This window comes from Raphanus sativus, chromosome 2 (assembly GCF_000801105.2).
Source record: "Raphanus sativus cultivar WK10039 chromosome 2, ASM80110v3, whole genome shotgun sequence".
NCBI lineage: Eukaryota > Viridiplantae > Streptophyta > Magnoliopsida > Brassicales > Brassicaceae > Raphanus > Raphanus sativus.
In genome coordinates this window covers 3,520,452-3,528,940 of record NC_079512.1, presented here as the reverse complement: position 1 = coordinate 3,528,940, position 8,489 = coordinate 3,520,452, and positions in this window count along the sequence as shown.

The window sequence follows — 8,489 nt, the reverse complement described above, 5'->3', positions numbered from 1 at the left end:
GTATTCTGATATATGTTATTAAAATTTACATGTAATATATTATTTTGAAAAATTTAAAGTATATAATGAACTTTAAAAATAATTTAAATGGGTTATCCGAACCCGAACGAACCAGCAAAGATCTGAATAGAATCCGAATCAAATTTAGAAATATCCGAATATGACTGAAATCTTTGACCTCAGGAAACTCGAAACCCAAACAGACCCGAACCAAATACGAATGGGTATCCGAAAGTCCACCTCTAATTCACAATCTATTTTTTTCCTTTAAAAACAGAACAAACATATAATTAATAGTATTTTATACAAACTATCACATAAATAATCACATATATTATATTTTTAAAATTTAATGTGAAATATAAAAATCATAATTTAAGCCGGTATATGAAATTTGACTATGTATTGTATTTTTCTTAAATATATTGAAAACATTTTTAATAATGGTTATTATAAAATATTTTAGTAAAAATAATTTTTTTTAAATATGTATATTTTGAATCAGTTTTTGATATAAATAAACGTTAAATTATTATTTTGATTTGAAATATATATATATAATTTTTAAATTTTGTTTATGATTATTTTAGACAAATGATATTTTTTAGATAATTAGATTAGCTCATTTTCGTATATTTCAAAGTTGATCCAAATAGATTGTTTCTCATAATATAATAGATTTCTTTTTTTTAATAACATAAATCCATTATTTTCTTAAAAAATATGTTATCTATGTTTCCAAATAACATTATTTCTTTTTAAGACTGCTATTTAAGTTTTCAAATAAACATATTTCTTTTTTAAACGGTTGTCCATGTTTCCAAACAAACCTCTTTTTAAAATTACTATACATGTTTTCAAACACACTTAATTTGTACTTCAATTTTAATAATATAGATAATAAAAATTCGAATATACACACAACATATAAGGAATATATATGATTTTTGCAAGTTTAAATGAAATAATATGCTGATTGTGTTAATTAATAAATATCTGTTCTGATTATATTGACATCGTAGAAATAGGAAAAAATCTTTGGTTGTTATTTTGTTTCCAATTCTTTGGAATATTGTGTTAAGATTTCCTGCAGTTAATGTTGTTTGAGTAGAATTAGGAATCATATTTAGGAATCACGATATTGTAGTAAGAAAAGAAAATAATTAAATCCATAAGTCAGAATTTAAATAAAAGTGTAAATCAGTAAACCACAAAACCGATAAACCATATCATGATTAAATCGAAAATTGTCAAAATAAGAAATTAGGTATATCATAAAATCGGTAAACCACAAAACCAATAAACAATACCATGATTAGATCGAAAAATTGTTGATCATAACAATTTAGGTATATCATAAAATCGGCAAACAAACTTTTTTTTGGTAGGAAGAAACAACAGACAGCTTTATTATGATCAATCATTTGGTTAAAGGTGTACATGATATTTGGTTTATGATCAATCATTTGGTTATAAATTTATAAGATTATTGGCTTACGTTTCTTTATGTTTACATGCAAATTATTTTTGAATAATATAAGACATGTGATCACATAAGTATTTAGTTTCTGTACCGGACAGATTGGTTTAGTAAATAGAATAATGATTTATTTGGTTTAGTTTCAGTATTGGTATTTAATTATATAAGGGAAGTTCAGTCAAAAAAAAAAATTATATAAGGGAAGTGATGGTTCATAATAAATAATTCGAATCTGTACCGAACGGATTGGTGCAACAAACGTGAGAAATGATTTTTTGGTTTGCAAAATTAATGGGAAAACAAAATATAAAACTATAGAATTTTGAAGAGTGGCATAGGTTGGTAATTATTATGGAAAAATTAGGGTGAAATACTAAATGTACTTCAGTTTTAATAGTTTAGATAGTTTCTTGTTTAAGTATTTTTTTACTTACGTGAAGAAGCTAAAGGATAGAAGTTATAGATATGGAAAGGACTATTATGTAAATGATATAACTTTAGTTAGTGATGATACTTGCACTACAACAAATATAGGTATTGATAGCAGATTAAGATAGCACAATTTTCCTAACTGCTATGGAAAAGTATTTGTAAATCTAGCTAGGAAAGTTATAGCATTTTTCTAATGCTATGCCGAGAAAACAGTTAACATAAAAAAAAAATCACTAATCACCCAAGTTTTTAGGATTAGCGCCAACACTTAGTGAAAAAATGGATTTAGGCGGTATGTTTTAAGAACATAACCTTTTCATAGCATTAAAAAAATAATAATAGAAAGGGATCAAATTTACTTCGTTCTCTCCGTCTTCCCTTTCTTCTCCACCTCCATCGAGCTCCACCATCTCCGACTGGTTTCACCGTCTTCCCTTCCTCTCCACCATCTCCGACTCCATCAGTCACCAACCCTTCCTCTCCACATCATCTCTCCACCATCTCCGCCGCGTTTTCTCCATCTTCCCTTCCTCTTCACATCCTCTCTCCTCTATCTACGACTCCATCGCTCACCAAACCTTCCTCTCCACAACCTCTCTCCACCATCTCCGCCTCGATCTCTCATCGCTCACCAACCCTCCCTCTGCACAACATCTCTTCACCATCTCCGACTTGATTTCTCATCGCTCACCATCCGTAATCTCGTCGCTCAAGAGGACATAGTCGACAATTGGATTCAGCCATCATCATCTCCAATTTCAAATCCGAGATTCTAATCTAAGAGTGAGGTCTTTACTTGGATTGATCGAAGTTGTGAAAGTATATAGGTCTTAGATTTGATTGATTGAAGTTGTGAAAGTAGATAGGTGTTAGATTGGATTGATTCAAGTTGTGATTAGTTAGGTTCTCGGTTCATATTTGTTTCCATTAATCGATCAGTTCTTTTTTTTGTTTTGCAGGTGCGGGTTCGTGACTTCACAAGCTTGCGTCTTCTATATTCTGTCGAGGTTAGACACATCGATCACTTATTCACATTTTCTAATCGTTTGTATACTTTTGTAGACATTTGTCTTGTCGTTTGCGGTTTACACGTTGAAGCAAAATTTATATTCTCATTGTTGCTTGAACCATGTACACTTGTTTGAACTGTGGCAAGGGTCTTACTAATGTTGGACAAGTCGTGGGTTCATTTAAGTAGGTATGTACATTTGTTTAAGTGTTCAGCTTATAGATTTCACAAATTCTCGTTATAACTTTTTTTTTCATGAACTTAAGAGTTGATTCTGCATACGAGAGAGCTGCCCGAGCTTTTGTCAATGGTGTTACTGATAAGTTAGGAGTTAATGGGAAGATTGTATGTCCATGCGCCCGATGTCGTAATCTGTATCGCCATACAAGTGAGGAGGTTGTCTCTCATTTGGTTATAAATGGAATGGATGATGCTTACAAGGTACGGTCGGATTGGTTTCACCATGGAGATGGTAGCTCTGTTGATTTAGGGGATGTTAAAGATAGATGCTGGAATGCTGAGATTCTTAGTTTATATGAAGCTGCAAACTGTCTAGATGAGGATTTAGCTAACCGGGGGTCACAGTTACGTGAGTCAGTTGAGGGTGAGGACAGGAAAGAAGATGAGTTTTTAGCAAAACTTGCAGAGGCTGAAACCCCCTTGTATCCGACGTGTTCGAGTCATAGCAAGCTATCAGCTGTAGTTTCATTGTTTAGGATTAAGTCTCAGAATGGGTGGTCAGACAAGAGCTTTGATGACTTGCTGCAAACATTGCCAAATATGTTACCTGAAGACAATGTGCTGCACACATCAACTTATGATGTCAAGAAGTTCTTGAAAACTTTTGATATGGGATATCAAAAGATTCATGCTTGTGTTAACGACTGCTGCTTATTTAGAAAGAAGCTGAAGACGGCTGAGAGTTGCCCAACATGTAAAGCGTCTAGATGGAAGACCAACATGCATACTGGTGAAATCAAGAAGGGTGTTCCACAGAAACAATTGCGTGGCCTCAAGATTCTCTTCTTGTTCTTGAGGAGGAGATCGATCCAGATGACATATCAGATAAAGTAAGGTTTTCAGTCCTCATCTCAGTTTGGTGTCTAATTAAGTTTCTGTTTTCTAAAATCTAGTAATGTATTTCCAATGTGGAATTTATTGGTTTGACAGAGTCCTGAGACAGTAGAGAACAACAAGTGCAAACTTCTACATTGGTTAACACAGGATGAAGAAGCAGTTGCTGAAGGTCGTTGGGAGAGTCGTGATCCCAAAGCCTTGGTGGATGGCCTTCCTCTTGGACCAAATGCTGTGAAAGTATATGTAGATGTGGTGACGTTACCTCAGACTTTTCTTTGGAGGCCAACAGAAAAACACTCAAACCTTGGTCATTGTTTGAAGTCGTATGTAGCCTGGCCTGTCAGCAGAGTTTTATTCGACAATTTAAACACTGAGTCACCAGCTACAGCATCTCCTCTTAGGCACTCAGAACTACACACTCCACCGCTCCTGCTAAGATTTCAAAACCAGTGGCACAAACTCCTTCAAGCTCTCGGAAGGTAAGTAGTAGTCTCATTTATGTTGATATATCTAATAAAGTTGGTAATGCTTTCCTATGTCTTATACTAGTGGACATCATTCTCATACACAGATTGTGAAAGAAGGTCAGAAGTGCAAACTCCTCGACATTACCGGTCAGAAAGTTGTTGTTGCAGAAGGACGCTGGTCCTCGAACAACCCAGAACAGTTAGTGCATTCTGTTCCTTTGGGAAAAAATGCGGTTCGTGTGTGGGTTGATGTAGTCAAGGTGGATGATGCCATGGTTTGGAGGCCTACATCTGCAATCGAGTGTATGGAGGATGCTATTGGTACCACTATAGCATGGCCTGAAGACAAAGTTGTCATCGTGTGAGGATGAATAAGAACGTATGATCTTGTACTTTCACTGCTTTAAAACTTATGAACTTATGGTAGTTAGTGCAATGACACTTGTGTTCTTACTTTTGAACTTAATTATGACATGGTATTTCTATTATAGAGAATTTAAATTCCAGACTTTGTTTATTTATTTTTGAGCATTTTGTGTATTTATAGTGAACCATTTGTTGTATATGTAGATGCTATTTTATTGGGCGAAATAACATATAAAATAAGTCATGAGACACTCACTTGATATCACAAAAAAGCTATAAATCATATATACGTAACTCAATACCACTGCTGCAACACATCATCAAGTAGCACCAATGTAAAGCTACTACAACGTAATTGATGGCTACAAAATATAGCTATTTTTTCAAAATATATAGCAACATAAGAAAGTTATTACAAAATTTACAACAACACGAAATTATCGCTATTAATAGTTTTAATACAGCACAAAAATACAGATGTTATATAATTTCCTATAGCACAAATAGTGTGAAATAAATAACCGTAACACAGCAAGAGCTAAACGCTATTATAGGCTTGTCTACGATAGCGTCCTCCTAAAACGCTATCGTATATAGGGACTCTATTATAGCGGTCGTTTTCATAGCATTTATAAAACCGCTATGGATACCATATAATAGCGCTATCTGTATGCTATAAAAAGCCATATTTGTTGTAGTGTTGTGTAATATATATTGTAATCTCTACATTTTAATAAGATCAAATTCCATAATCTACATGGTATCAGAGCCCGATCTAAACAATCCAATCCGATCCACATCGGTCTGGCCCAAAGTTTGCCCATCGATCTTTGCCCGAGAATTTCGAGATTGATGCAAAGAGCCATCATCTCGAGGGGGCGTATTAGACACATAGTTGTCCCACATCGGTAGTTGGAAGGGATCCTTAGTAATATATAAGGTGGATGGGTCACTCCTCTTATTACCAATTAGTTTTAAGTGTGAAGCCCATCTAGTTTAACATGTGCTTGGTCTATGAGTATTCGTCTGTTTACCATGAAGTTTGTTCTGCATCCACCCAAAGAACTGAAAAAAGCAAAAAAAAAATGAACATATATGAGTACTTTTTTGTAAAAGCATATGAGTACTTGTGTTCATTTTCAGACACGATCTGATAAATCAATAACATGAGTAATGAAACGAACCTTCATGTCTTAATAATCCAGAAGAAGGGAAGAGGTGAAAAGAAATGAAATAACTCGAGTTCTTGCGGAATCAAGAAGCTTAAAAACAAGTAGAAATTCAAAAATAAGATGTTTTAATGTGTATAGTATATTATTTTTGACGAATATGATGGTTCAAGTTCCTAAAAATGACGGTTTAGTTCTTCGTCCAGATTCACTTCTTCAAAAGAAAAGAATAAGGAAGAAGAAAAGCTTTTTTTTTTAAGTTAGCTCTGGTCCTCTGGATTTGTTTGGTTAACTTCTGTTCAGTTCTCACACTCTTCTTTATACAGCTCACGACGTACGGCTCATATCTCCATGCAGACGATCGTGGTCTAACGAGACATTCTTCCGTACGTATTTAATTTGTTATTAATATTGTAAATTTTTTTTTGATTAATTTGGGGGTATTCTAGTCCCATGGAGAGGCTCATACTAATCTCTAAGGAGAAGTGCAGCCCACGGATAAACTCTTTCTCCGGGTATTCAAATAGGCCATAAAACATAAGCACATATCTGTGTAAAGTGACCAAGATAATTGTGACTTAGTTTCGCACAGCAGGTGAATCGAATCTGAAACGTGTTAGCGTTCCAATCCCATCTCCTTACCACTCGACCACAATCACTCGATCTTAATATTGGAAAATGCTTTTAAGTAATATTGTAAAATGCTTTAAGTAACTCGTAAAATATTGATTTTGTATTGGGAAGAACGTCACGGCTTTGATCATAACAATTCATATAACGGCACTTCGTATGATCATAAAGTCTCAGTTCTCTTTTACCATTTTCGGCTATCTATAAAAGGTACAAAAATTAGATTGAATCCCTAGAAAATATTTGTTTTGTCACTGAGTGGTCACTGTGTTGACACGAAAATATATAGGCTCTAAACATATTGTTATTTGTGTGATTTATCATTTGTGATATACTTCCTCCGTTTCAAAAAGATAAATATTCTAAAATTTTCCTTTATATTAAGAAAACATAGTAAAAATATATTGGCTTTTGTGAATAACAATTTTCTATAACTTTTAACCAATAAAAATTCTATAAACACAATTAATCTTTTGAAGATAGACTTTCATCTATGAAATGGTAACATTTTTCTTGGATATCTATAATTTGGGTATTCTTTTCTACTTTGCTAGAATCTTGTTATGAAAAAAATTTAGTGGGATAAAACCATGATAAAGAAAAAGAATACAACTACATAATAAAATTTCTTCCACTGAAAGTAATATCTTCAGAATATATAATCCAGCCAAATATATATCTTTTAGGAAAGTGAGCTTAACATAATAAACTCTTTTTATTTCTATTATAATATATGGAATCTTTATAGACTTCTAGTTCATAATTCCCTTTTGACATAGACAACAAATTCTTGGTGTATCTAGACTTCAAGCCAAATATATTTACATACACTCGTCTAATCATTTATCATGTGCATACTAGTTATTCATGTTTTTATTATAAATATTAATTTTATGATTTTATCTCTTGTCATATGAAATCACATCTTTCAATCTTGAAAAAACTAGTAACTTAATCAAATAACATATTAATTATGATACTTCAAGATCAATCATATATGATCATTTAAAAAAAATTGAGGATCTTCAAGATCTAAATGTCCTGTTGGAATACATAACACTCTAGTATTTTCAAAAAAGAATAATCATACAATTTGTTGTAACTCGTCAAGAGTTTCAAATCCATGATTCTGTTGATTCATATTTTCTTGATAAATACAAATGGATACATTAGTTAATCTTATAGTATTTCATATATCCTACAAAATATTTTGTTTTAGTTTGATCGAATAGCTAGAGTTCTCAGGAATACAATTTTGATATCATCAATCCTTCATGGATTCTATATTTCAGAGATTATTATTTTCCAATGAATCGTATAATTCAAGTTCTTCATTTTATGGTTAGACTGATAAGGAACTTTAAATAGTGGCATATATTCCATGAGAATTAGATTATGCCTCTTCACAGTCAATTCCATGTTCATCTTTTCTTTTTCTTCTTTTTAGAGAAATTAGAGTATATTATTTCATAGATAATGAACTTTTTATATAGAGATATAATGGAGGATCTAACTCAGCGACGAACCCATAAGAACATGGGCTTTTTTGCTTAATAACAAAAAAAAAATTAGATTTTAGGAGAGAGAGTAGAGAGAGATAGGAAGAGAAAGTAAGAGATATGTGGTGTTTTTTAGTTAGTTAGTGAATTTTGTTTTTTTGTGTGTATATTTCACCCAATTTCCCTAAGAACATTTATGAGGTGTCAAAAACATATAAAGGTGTCATAGTGGGAAATTGAACCACATTGGGGGTTCATTGACATCCATTTAAACCAAAATTGTCAACGTTGATTAGTAAACATAACTGACGAAATCTTATTTAATACTTTTGTGAGGTCAGATGATCCCACTCCTCTACG